This window comes from Cupressus sempervirens, chromosome 10 (assembly GCF_028749045.1).
Source record: "Cupressus sempervirens isolate cs-2001-9-10 chromosome 10, ASM2874904v1, whole genome shotgun sequence".
NCBI lineage: Eukaryota > Viridiplantae > Streptophyta > Pinopsida > Cupressales > Cupressaceae > Cupressus > Cupressus sempervirens.
Window position 1 is genome coordinate 189,526,713 of NC_143127.1, and position 13,839 is coordinate 189,540,551.

The 13,839-nt window shown below is 31.3% G+C and overlaps 1 protein-coding gene across 4 annotated transcripts in view; it reads left to right on the forward strand.

The window, feature by feature from the left end:
• The first annotated feature begins 1,560 nt into the window (after nucleotides 1-1,560).
• LOC149533279 (putative UPF0481 protein At3g02645) overlaps nucleotides 1,561-13,839 on the forward strand; it is an 84,455-nt gene continuing 72,176 nt past the window's right edge. For 2 of the 4 annotated variants that reach the window (XR_016357197.1, XR_016357196.1), the window contains exon 1: nucleotides 1,561-1,766. The gene's annotated coding sequence lies outside the window, so the exon portion shown is untranslated. The remainder of the gene's footprint in view (nucleotides 1,767-13,839) is intronic. The other 2 variants (XM_089805152.1, XM_089805151.1) reach the window with 1 other exon arrangement.

Below are 13,839 nucleotides of genomic sequence, written 5' to 3' on the forward strand. Positions count from 1 at the left end.
AACATCTTAGAGGAATAAGTTTATTTTGGATCATATATGATTATCATTTTTATCCATTATGTGGTTCCATTGTTCCTGATTTAGTAGGTGATTTGGAAAAATTAATGAGATCTAGTTTATGTGTTTACCCTTGTACACAGAACAATTGTTGGATGTCAAAGACTTAAGATACAATTGATCAATCAACAACTAAACTGGAGCAAGTGTATTCCTCACATGTATGTATAGAGGCAATCTAGTTGAAGAGAGTTTTGGATGAGTTTGGAAAAGTGCAAGAGAAAGTGATTACATTTTTTGATAGTCAAAGTGCTATATATCTAACTAAGCATCAACTTATCATAATAGGACCATGCATATTGAAATTGAATGCTACTTTAATTGGTTATTGATAATGTAACTCTGGAGAAAGTGTATATAATAGAAAAGTGGACAAATGTATTTCCTAAATAAATAATAGTTAAGTGGCCAAATATATCTACTAAATCATTACAATAAGAAAAGTTGAGGTGAATTTTTTTTTTAGTTTGGAGAAGAGATTGCAAATATGCATAAGAAGGTATCAAGTCAATTATTAAGGTGGAGATTGTTGGATAAATTTGGCAATAAAATCTTATCTTTAGACTTAATTTTATTCTTCATCAAAAAGTTCCTAATTTTTTTAAAGGCATTGAAAATTTAAGGATAGTCGCTGCATATATTTATTGTCATAGAGAAATAGTCTTGTTATGAATTGTGTACTAAAAAATTGTGTTAATGATAGGAGTATCTATGGAATTCACAATTGCTCCCTCTAAATATAAAGAATGTGATAATTTACCCTACAGATGCATTTCTGACTTTCCCTCAACAATTTTAACACTTTAATCTATTTTATTTTTCCATTTCATTTTCTTAATTTTTTGGAACAACATAAACGACAATGTCTTCTAAATAAATTTGATTTAAATGTTCACTTAAAAATTGCTTGATAGTTTTCATTTACCAACTCTAGAATTCAGTACCGTATTGTCAAGATTTTTTGGCTGACTATAGGCGTTACATCATCATTGCATTGATTACAATTGTATAACATATTATTAAAGGAATGGACATCGAACAAACATTCAAATAGACGGGCTATGTAAATCGGTCATCATCAATGTAAAACAATAATGAGAGTTGAGGTTCAAATAAATCTTTTAAACGGTGTGGAAGTACTCCGAGCTCGCTGGAGTAAATCTAGATCTTACACTTTTCCATTGCTAGAACTCTCTCAATAAAAAATCAGGGTCTGCAGTATTTTGAAGTCTCGTACATTCTTTGTAAAACATACAAAACTCGTGGGAGTGGCATCTAAAATATCAACTCCACTGCATGTGACACTCGCCGGCTCTTATTATTAATTGGTTCTATGCGATTTCTTAATTGGACATGCAAGTCTCGTGGGAGTGGCGTCAAAATTATGAGCTGCCCTGAATGTGATTTCTGAAAAAGACGCATAATAATAATAATTATTCAATTGCTAAGCATAATTCTTAATTGTTCGTGCGTAAAACATACAAAACGCGTGGGAGTGGCATATAAAACATCATCGTCACGCTCTAATTATTCAACTGCAAACGTAGAAAATTGTATGGCAGCATTTATAGAAGCTTTGGAAAGCGCAGCTTTTGTAGTTTGAGGAAAACTGCAGAGATAAGTTGAGCGGTGGAAGCTTACAACTTTTGAGTACGTGTGATTGCCAAGGGTTCAAATTGGAGCTCCCTTGTTTACTCTGTCTTAACCAGGTACACCACAATTTCTTTCTCAGTGAATGACAATATACACTTCTCTGTATTTAATTGTGGTTTATTGTTTGCCTTTCCTAATACAGAATAGATTAAAATTTATAGTAAATTTTTTAATATAGTGAACCAAATTTTTCATGATTGTCGTTAATTGATTCATGAATTATGTAACTTCCTTGTCTTTAAGCATTTGTTGTAATTTGGACATGTATCATGAAAATTCGTGACTGTTATGACATAGTAAATTGATTGATGAGGTATATAACTTTGTTGGCTTTAAGCATCCCCATATCTATCTCTGAGTTTATATTGCTCTGGTCTACCCCTTTTTCCAATTAACGTACATCGTTAGTATTGAAAGATTTTATTTTGATCAAAGCTGGAATTTGATGGTCTATATTCGGTAAATTATAATTTTAAGTATTTATAGATGCTTTGTTGTAATTTTATACATTCATATTATATATGAAATTTATAATAAAAAATTGTCAAAAAAATCTTTAAAATTATAAGTATTTTATTCTTATTTTTCACAGAAATGTATATTAAATGAGAATATTTAAATAATATTGTTTTGAATTTAGGCAAGAGCTTATAACACAATGGTAAATTGTAAGCCTCTTATTGAAGAGGTCTTGGGTTTGAATCCACTCTCATTTAATAAATAATAATAATAATTAATCTTGGCTTCAGCCTCTTATCAATTAAAAAAAATATTGTTTTGAATTCTTTTAATATTATTTTTGTTAAATTATTATTTTGACTTAATGTTATCATTAGTTTATAATTGGAGCTTCTTTTATTATAAATACTGTATATTTATTCTTTGTCTAAATTTAAAATGTTTAGTTTTATTTGTCTTTTCAATACTTTTATTTTTATTTTCTACAATTTACAATTTATTGTTATGATAAATTTTAGAATTAGAAAGATCAAGATTCTATCAACTCACAATCAATATTTATATACTTGTGTTTTTAATAGTTACTACAAGTAGTGCATTTTTATTATTCTCTATGGTGAACCTTGATTTGTAGTTTTTATTTCTACATTTTGAATAAAAGGATATACAAATAGTAATCTCGTACTCCTTAATGACTTTAGTGATTAGTTTTTATTAAGATGGTAAGGAGAGGACCATGAACCTTCACAAGGAGTCACATTAGAGTGCTCACATTATAGGAAAGGAAGAGCATTGCAACAAGCCATTACACCTTGAAGCCCACTAACCAATCAACAACAAAATAATGAAAAACCACATAGCACTAGAAGTAGTATAGGCTAACTTACACCAATCTCTATAAAAAAAAAATGATATTAACTTCTTTCTCCTACTAATATCTATCATATTAAAATCTAAAGTATTATCATCATCATTACTATAATAACTAGTATTAAAGTTGATGATATGGTGTGCTCTCATTAGTAGTCTCTTTATGATACAATTATTATGGGAGAGGCTTCGATTAAGGAGGCTAAAGAGTGTAAAAAAATTCTCCAGTCCTACACTTCAACCTTGGGATAACTTATCAACTGGGAAAAGAGTTATGTTTTCTTCATTAATACTCATATTGCTAGGCAATAAAGAATAGCTAGAATCCTAGAATGCTAGATAGGGACTTTTCCCATGTCCTACCTTGGCCTATCCCTTGGTTTTAAACCTCCAAATTCTTTTTGGTCTTCCCTGATTGATAGATTTCAAAGAAAAGTGATAGGGTGGAAAGGTTGTCTTCTTAGCCAAGCTAAAAAATTGCATTTGATTAAGTCAACACTTCAAATTCTTCCTATGTATGCCTTCTGCTTGTTCAATATTCTGAGAAAGTACCAAGAAACTATCACAAGAATTCCAAATAATATTTTTAGTCTAGTGTGGAAGAAAAGATAAGACTTGGGCTAATGGCCTGGGACCTAGTTTGTAGACCCAAAAAGAGTGGGCATTTAGGGCTTAAATTATCAGTAGAAAACATGAATGTTGCTCTCATGGCCAAGAAAATTTGTAGGGTTTATGGTGAAAAAAGGAACTAGAATAGTATCATGAGAAGAAAATACTTAAAATATTTTCCATTGATGGCTAATTTTCTTAATAATCAAGAAAGTATGTCGGGATCAACCTTTCAGAAGGGTATCCAACAAGCTAGGGTGACTACCAATCTTAAAACCAGATGAAAGGTGAGTGATGGTCATATCATTGAATTTTTTGATATCAATGACTACATAGTTAAGAACTCTTTAGATGGAGTAGTATATGGATGGGTGGGCTCTCGGAATACCTACTTGTTCACCTATATGAGAATCACCTAGATCCAATGAGTGGTAAATGGTCAATTTATTGTCATAAGAGATGGATTCATGTGAATTACTACTCATGAAATAAGGGTCAATGAGTTTGGCTCAAGAACTACATAGTTAGATTGTAATAGCAATATCACATTATATGAGAGATTGATTCCTCAAGTGTTGCAATTCTATTTTGGAGGCCATCAAAACACCCTTTAATATTGTTGTCAATAATTTGGGCTTCCTCTTGGCACATGAAAATGTTCTTATATGTACACCCTTCTTCATATTCAAGGGACGAGCATTCTAGATTGTACATTTCCTAAATTTCCCCAAGATTACCCCTAATGTCCACTAAGTTTTCATCATCTATGTCCTTCAATAATTACCTCCAGTGTCCACTAAGTCATCATCATCTATGTCCTTCATTAATTACTCATTTTGAGTGTAAACTTCATAGTCACTATTATCCATGTCTTCATAAACCATAGGTTCATTATCTTGATTAGTTTCTAGAACCACTTCTTCTTCCTAGCTTTTTATTTCTTTTTCTCTTTTGTTTTTTATTCTAGAGGACCTTCTTTCCCCAAAAATTTCATTTGATTTCTTATCTTTAGTTTTTGGGACATTTTAAATTTCTTCACACCCCAAATCATCTTCATAGTTGTTCAAATCAATATTTATTAAGAAAATTCCAACATTGCCCATTTTCCTTTGAGGAGTAATGACAAGGAGATTTTCCTCCAGGGAACTATAGGTTGGGTTTGACCTTTTCTAATCTAGATATTTTTGCATTGGGAAGGAATCTCTCATGTAAAGGTTCATAGATAAACTATCAATACAAATAGAGCTAGGCTTTTTTTAGGGTATCTAATGTTGGTTGAGAAATGACAATTAGTACAAGAGTGGTTGTAGACCTGCTGGTAAATAAACTACACCAACTCTTGATGTGAGGATGTTCATTAACCATTTCACTAGAATTACACAAGGAGGAAAGTAAGAAAAATGAGACATTAATATTTTCCTTGTTTAGAAGGTGGTTTAATAAAGGATAATGACACAAATGATTCCCTCAATAGTAAAAAAATCATATAACATAAAAAACATCCAAACCATACAGGGAAGGGAAGAAGGAACAACCATTTCCTTTTCTTCATTTTTGAAGAACCGCCTCTAGTATTTTCGTAGTTTCTCATGCTCTTTCATTTAGATTCTTCCCCTAAACAATCTAACCCAATAGCTTCTACAATAATAGGAGTGATTACAAATTTGATGCTCTCAATAGCCTTGTGGTTGTCATGCCAAGATTTTAAAAAAAAAATCATGGAGATTTTTTTGTTGAAGTTCTTTGTAGCCTGCAAATAGGGTGTCAAACTTACCTTCTTAAAAAGCTCCTAGATATCACCACTACTATTAATTTATTTCAAATTACTAGGCTCAAATTTCTTTAGTGGACCACCAATTTTTCTAACACATTTTGAACTATGAATTAAATGACTCGAACAACTAAAAGTGCATTTCTATACAAGATGTATAAGACATAATGTTTAGTTTTAATAGGAGGATTACGTAGCATGCCAAAAATACCACTTTTTATCTTAATTCTTATGTGATTATGCTTTCAGTTAGAGCCCTCATAAATCTTATTCTTGTCATAATTATTTATTTTATAAATTTATTTTATTGTATTTCCACAATTTAATTTTTCCATATAGTTAGAGATCATTTCATAGTAACCATTTTGTCCATCCTTTTATTAATCATCACTAGTAGATAATGATAGAAGAAGCAATCATTAAACTTTCCTTTCTCAAATATTTTAGGCACTTTATTTCCTTTCCTACCACTTAAACCTATGTCACTTAAGTAGTGATTTATCTTTTTATTATTAAATTCTAGTTGAGAGAGCTATCCTTTTGATTATTCATCTCCTATGAGTTATAATAATTATTCCAAGTAGAATTATATGAATCCAAAAAAAATTGTAAAAAATCCTATCTAGCCTAAAGCTTTAGGTGTTATTCCTACCATGAGTAGGAATTAATTTTAATCCCTTGGAGATTCTTAACAGATCAATTATAGTCCATTCCTCATGACTAAGGCCCTAGTTGACCATAAATTCACCTACTTTATTCCACTCATGTAAAGTGTGATTTGTAGTAATCCTATCAATAGAATCTAATAGAACTATGTTATCATCTACGATATTCATTGATTCCCAAGGGAACAAAGTAGCATTTTTTATATTAATAGTAACCAAAACAAGGGGGTTCACCCTTGGTACATCACCATGGAATTACTATTAACAAAATATGAACAACCCAAACTTATATATAACCTATTTTTCCATGCCCATCAAAAACTAAAATAACCTAATGAGTAACCCTATCATAGATAATAACCACAAAAACATCTAGTGCAATAGCTAAGATCACCACTAAGACACATACACCACCCATAATTGATATAGATATTAATAAAATGTATAATGATGAACCACATAAAAAAGATAACAAAATATCTACTAGCATTCCTACTACAATACTCAAACCTTAAAAGGGTAAAAGCACAATCCTATGTCACCCTTTTGTAAAGGAAATGACTAACTAAAGTATAACTATTCAACTTAAATGACATAAAATTGGTATTATTATTTAGAATTTGAAAATGAAGTAAACTAGTGAAATGTGTAGAAACAGACAAAGTTTAGGATTATTATTTTTATTGATTATTTGGAATAAGAATTTATATGATTTCCTATTTTTTATGGATGATTTTTCAGTTGTTGGAAAATGTTGAAAATGAGGGGTCTAGTTCCCACCACAAAACTATATGAAAATAACCCTTTTTCCCTTTGACCTAAAATTATGTTATAGATGACATATATAGCTAGATCAATCGAACATAAAAAAAAATTTTTGACCTATATTTTCTCTTTTATAAAAATTCAATTTTTAACTCACTTGAAATTGATAGTTTTCATCTCCCACCACATTCTTCAAAATAAATCTATCCTAACCAAAAGAAAAATAATACATTTTGGAAGAGGACTCTATCCTCTAGAACATCATATGATTTTTATTTTTTTTGGATAAGATTTACTATTATTTTATTTTTCAAAATCAAAATCTTCTTGAGTGTTAAAATATGTATCTGTAGTCTTTTTTAATTGCAATATACTATATCTAAGTAAAATAATATAAACTCTATATAAGAATATTCTTAACTTTGAGCTCTAAAATAAACTTTTTCTTTAGTAATTGGACACAAACTAGTATGAAATATACATTTAATAGATATTTCCTATTGGAAAAGTGTGAGATCATATATAACTTAGCTAGAATGAATTTATTTAAATCATATATTTGAACAAAATTAACTTTAGAGAGAAATAATCAAATTAGTTATTTCTAATAAGTCAGCCTAAAAGGTGACACGACTTTGTACTTTTACCAAAATTAAGCTATCTCCAAGGCCTTCTGGCCTGAGATTAAGAGTTAATGTACAAGTTGAATAGGACTAACATAATAGTTTTAAGAGCATAAAAATGAATAATATATGCCTAAACATTGTCCTTGACCTTTCATTTCTTAGCTAGTAAGACCTTGGTCTAGTCATCTCCAAGAAGCCATAGAGCTTGACAGAGACCTCTATTCCCAAGTTGTTCTCTCTATTCTACTATTGTAGTAGATACAAGGTAACAATGAAACACATGTGTGAACTTGAGCAAGAACTTGGATAGTGTAGTGAAACTATTGTCTAGGGCATCAAGGTTAACCCTTAAGGGCCACTATTTCCTACTTAATGTCTTTGATATTGCATGTTAGCTCCTAGAAACTAGCACAATTTCCCTTATTCTCCAAATATTTGACCTACACAGACATGGGGTTGTTAGAAACCATTTCCTTAATGTTCTTGTTTCCATGAATAGGACAGGTTACTACCATTGGTGAGTCACCTTTCTATTTATGTGAGAAGTGGGCCTCTATAGAGTTAAATTCAACCATTCTTATGGTAAAGCTAGCTGAAAAATGGGTTGTTTCTTAACTAGCTTTCTTATTTATTTTTTCTAGTCCTAAGATCCTTTGAGACTGAGCTAGTTTCTTCAGTCCCTATATCTTCTATCTCTTCACCTTTTTGCATTATCTTCTTCAATTTTTCCTCTTCCCTCTTAATAGGTTTGGATTTTGTTTCATCATTATGTTCCAAGTCCCTAACATATTTTTGCTTCATCCTAACAATATTTTAGGAAAGTCTCCTAGACCTCCTTCTATTAGAGTAAATAATTAATTATTAATTATTTATTCTTTCTTCTTTAAAATCAACTAAATGATTTTCCTCACTCATTTCAACTTTTGGTTTTTTCTAGTTCTATTTCTTTTTAGGGTTTCTTGATGGTGTAGATGATAGAGAGGGTTTTGGAGTGGAGTTGTAGAGAAAACCCCCATCATTTCCAAGTGGAAAAGGCAGGCCTTGATTATTAATAATAGAATGGGGAGGGGAAAGGGAAAGGTGAAAATTGTAGATACAAAGGATTAGGTTTTGATGTAGGATGATGTAACTCTTTTCCTTCTTTTTCCTATCCCTATTATCTGAAATAATGGCCTCAAGATCATGCAATATAAATAAAGGAATAGAAATTTCATCATGATACCTAAAGTGATTAAGTAATGGAAGTGATAAAAACAGAAAACTCTAAATCTACCCTCAAGAGTTAGCCATTTCATTAGAAAAAAGCATACCTAATTCCTATGAAGGGGTTTTTTTTTTTTTTTTTTTTTGGGGGGGGGGAGAGAGAGGGGGGGGGTGTGAGGTTCTCTACTAAATCCACCACACAATCTCATAGTTTTTTCATTCTTCTTACAAAACTAGTTCATACTCATCTGACCTATGACCTTAGTAACTTTTTGCTATTATATGTCCACCCATAGAGTGACCAATCACCATGCAGATGATTTTTTTATTAACATGGAAATAAATTCCATTGATAGTAACTTTCATGCCCACCCAGAAATTAACAAATTTAGATTAATTATTTTTGTCATACCCATTCATGACCTCTATGAAAGGAATCAACCAACCTTCTCTTAAAGTTAGGTTTCCTAGCATAATCCACAATTCTCAAGGGCTCAATATGAACCATTTTAGCCTCCCTCCATTTCTGAACCCTGCTCAAAATTCTTAGAAACCTCTAGATTCCTAAGTTTAGAAAACACTTGAATTTTTCTTAACAACCTTACAGAAACTATGAGTACAAATTTATTCATAGTAGAATTTGAAGCCTACTTGTGATAAAAATTACAAGATCCATCTTTAAAAATCCCCTCCCTTCTATACTCAAGAGCCACATGTGTATCTTTTTCCTTACCTTTCCCAAATAGCTACCTAAGCCACCTAGTATTGTACTTCCAAAGGAAATTAGAATATTTTATTATTAAGTAATAAATATTATTTTTTGGTTAAATCTAACATAATCTCACAATATCTCTATTGGCATAAATTCACTTCTCTTCATAATTACCCCATCAAACTCTTTCTGATGAACACTATTACCAATAAAATTATAGTCATTTCTCACTTTTTTATTTGAAGTCCAACTTGTGTTCATGTCCTACCCCAATAAATTTTCCACCCTCCAAAGTCAGTAGAAATATATTGATTTGAACTTACTCATCATGCACCTTGAATACATGGATTTTCCCTCTCAATTTGAGTATGAAGCTCAGTTAGAATTCCTTTAATTTTCCTTCAGGATTATAAACCATTGACATGAACACCCATGGTAGTGATAGCATGTTCCATTGAGTTCCCCTCCCTATAAGTGTATTGTAGGTCATAACTAGCCAACTTAGTGAGAAGGTTCTGAAGCTCCTCCAAGATTCCTCTTAGTGCCCATCCTAGAGTAAAATTATCTTTAATTAACTCCACCACCAGCAAGGAATCTCCTTCAATGCTGACATGTATCTATCCGATATTAGCCACCAACTTGAGATCCCAAAAAGGGTCCATCACTTCATCCATGTTTTTTGACATATTTTCTAGGTTCTTGGCATAGACAAACATCTATCTACCAGTAGAATCCCTAATAACACCCCCTCCTGTAATAGTCCCATTTCTTTCCACACTATCAAAATTTAGCTTCACTTTAAGGTAGCTTGACAGTTTCCATTTAGAACATTTTATTCTTTTTGGATTATGAAACTTATTAACTACCTCTGAAAGGTGGCACTAGATAGCCACCTTCATCTTAGCTAGTCCTGGAGGTTCTTATGGAATTTTCCACTTACTAGTCTCCACATTCTCCCTCAATAATCCGATAATGTTGTCCCTAGTAATCTCCCCATTCTTCTCCTCCTCCCTAAAGATTTAGTTGTCCTTCTCCTTCTAGATCACCCAAAAAATGTGGGGAGGAACCATGTTCCACAAGAGTCAAAGAAGGGTATGCATATAGCGGCATTCCCAGTTCAAGATGAACTATTGCATATAAAACTGAAAGATCCACTCAACCTAGAAATTCTTTAAACTATGGTGTCATATCCTCCTAGAAAATAGACAATTGACAAAGATATTATGTATACTCTCTTCATTTATTTACATAAGTAGCATCTATTAGGGATTTGAAATCATCATTTTCTCGGGCTATCAATAGTTAGCATCTTTCCATGAAAATCAACCCACCAATTTTTTATTTTATTTTGGGTATTAATGGACTATTCCACACTTTTTCCAAAAATGGTCGGGTGTTTTCATGATTAAATAACATGTTATAGGCTGACTTCACCGAAAAGTACCCATCTAAGGTCCTTTTCAAGTCCCAAATAAAGCTATCCTCTTCAGGTCTTAAGGTGATTCAGTATAACTCTAGAAGTTCTTTTAATTCAACTTCTAAAGATTTCAAATTTCCTAGGATGCCATCCAAAATGTTCTTCCATTTCCTTTGTATTGATAGATAATGATTGACTTCATCTCCTATTTTTTGTTTTGACATTTTCTTTAGCTGATAGAATTTTTTGTGGGAGACGAGTTTTCCTCCTATCCACTTATCATCCCAAAACATAATATATTATTCCCACTTCCCACTACCCACCTCAATGGCTTCTTCAATAATTTACTATATTTAATTAAATTGTTTCAAATCTTAGAACCTTGTGGCCAACTAGTCTCTAGAAGATAGTAAACATACACAATATTGCCTAGGTATTGGCCTTCATAATATTATTCAAGTCAAACCTATTTTCAGTTAACCTCCCACCAATGTTAGAAATGAGAGATTTTTTTAGATCCATTATCCTTCTTACCCATAATCTTCCTTTAGCCTTGGGTTTACAAACAATTTCCCATTTCACCAAATTGGGTTTATTCCTTTCTTCAATCCCTATCCATAAAAAAAATCTTTGAAGTTTCTCTAATTTCTCCACCATTATATTAATGATTTTAAAAAGAGATATAAAGTAAACTAGTACCCCCTAAAGAGAGGCAGAGAGTAATTGAAGCTTCCTCATACTACTTAAAAGCTTTCCCTTCAAGATTATATGTTTTTTTTGAATTATTTCCATGATTGAGTTTAAGAATTTGTTACTTACCTTCTTGATTGTTAGTAGAAGATCAAGGTAATTATTTTAAAGACTAGCTAAATGATAGCCTAAATTTTTTTCTATCCATTGTTGGAGATTCTGATGAGTATTAAAGAAATAAATCTTACTTTTTTTGAAGTTTATATGTTTCCCAAAACTCTTAGCATAATCATCCAAAAAGTTATTCCATATAGTAGCTTCCACAATAGAAGCATATCCAAATAAGAAGGTGTCAGATCAAAAAATTGTTGGATAAGCTCTAGGGGAATGGTAGTGGCAACTTTAACACCAATGATGGTTCCCAAATCTTCTAGCTTAGATAATTATCTTCCCAAGACCTCAACAACCATGAGAAATGTATAGGGGGGAGAGGGTAACCTTTCCTAAGACCCCTCCTTGCCCTAAAATACCCCCAAAAAGTACCATTAATGATGACATCATAGCTAATCGTCTCCACCATGAGCTTTTATCAACTCCAACACTTTGTGATTAAATCCAATTTTTCTCAAAACCATGTACATGAATTTCCAGTCCACCTTATCATAGGCTTTCAAGATAACTAGTTTGAGAGACATGCCACAAATTCTATTTTTGTCTAAAGAATGTATAACATCATGAGTAGTCACAACCAGGGTAAACTTTAAGAAAGTCAACTCCAAAAAAGAATATAAAATATTGGTGAATCTTTCATTATTTTGAAAAGAACAAAATTATTTCTACATTAGAAAATTTCTCAAAGTTTTTTTTCTAAATGTGATTAATATTGGTGATTATTTTTGAATCATGTTTTTTTGTTTAAAATATTGACAAATCTCAATAATACTAGGAAGTTCATCAATCACAATGGAATATAAAAATCAAAATTGAACATTTTTGTTTACCTCATGGAATATTATAAGGATCATTAAATATGCTTTAAATAATTAGTGAAAACTATATATTAGTGATATATTCCTAATGTAACTATTAATTATGATAATTATCCATCAATTCAATTTAATTTCTCCAATAATATATTATATATAGGTGGTACTCAAATCTAATCATGTAAGGAATATTGTGGCGAATAATTGAATTAAATTTTTTTAATAAAATAAAGTATTGAGTGATTTTAAATATTCACGAACTAAATTTTATAAAACTATGGTGATTTAGGTTGTATCAAATCTTAAGTTATTAACCAAATTACTAGCCAAAACAATCTAGAATTAGCCAATTTGCATATATTAGCCACTAAAATATACCTTGGTCACAATAGCATCCAAAATCTACCTACCTAGGACAAACCACTTCTAGGGGGTCAAAATAAAACTCTCTAGTAAGGGTTTGATTCTATTAAAAAAAGCTCTTAGAGAACATTATATAGATTGTGTTACATAGTCTAATAGGTCTAGAATCTAAAAGCCTTTAGGATCTTGAATATTAGGGACAAGAAAAATAAAAAATTTATTGAGTCTCCCAAGCATCTTACTAGTTCTAAAGAAGTCTCTACTATCCCTAGTCATATCCAACTTGACAATATCGCATATGTTCTAATAGAATGTTTGGGGAAACTCATCTAGTCCCAAGGCTTTATAGGATTTCATACTAAAGAAAACATTTTTTACTTCATCTTCAATTACTTGACCAATTATGAGATCATTATCCTCTTCACGCAACATAGTAGGGAGATTCTATAGGAACTCATCCCTTTTGTTTGTGTCCACATTCCTATTTATCCCCCTATAAGAAGTAAAATATGTAACTAGCCATCTTTCCATATCCTCTTGAACTTGTAGAGTATTGTTGTTGTCATCCTGGAAGGATTTGATAGTATTTTTGTTTTTGTTTATGGAAGAAGATCTATGGTAAAAAGTGGTATTTTTGCCTCCCTATATGAATAATAAACTATTGATCTTTGCTTCTAGTATTTTCCCTCCTTTGAAGTGATATCCTTCCATTAAATCTTGTAAATTTATTCTTTCTTGGATGTTTCCACAAATAGGTCTACCTCAACCATGGTCTTTTGAAGTTTCTCCAATTTTGGTTCAATTTCTTCCCTCTTCTTAAAGATATTCCAAAATGAATATGTTTCTCAGCTGGTGGCATTTCTCCTAACATTATCCAATTTGGTAGCAAGTCAAAACATAGAAGTATGCCCAGTCTTGATATTCCATCATTCCTCCACACACCTAAAACTTGGATGTGATTGTGGCATGATTTCATAAATTAATGGTTTAGGT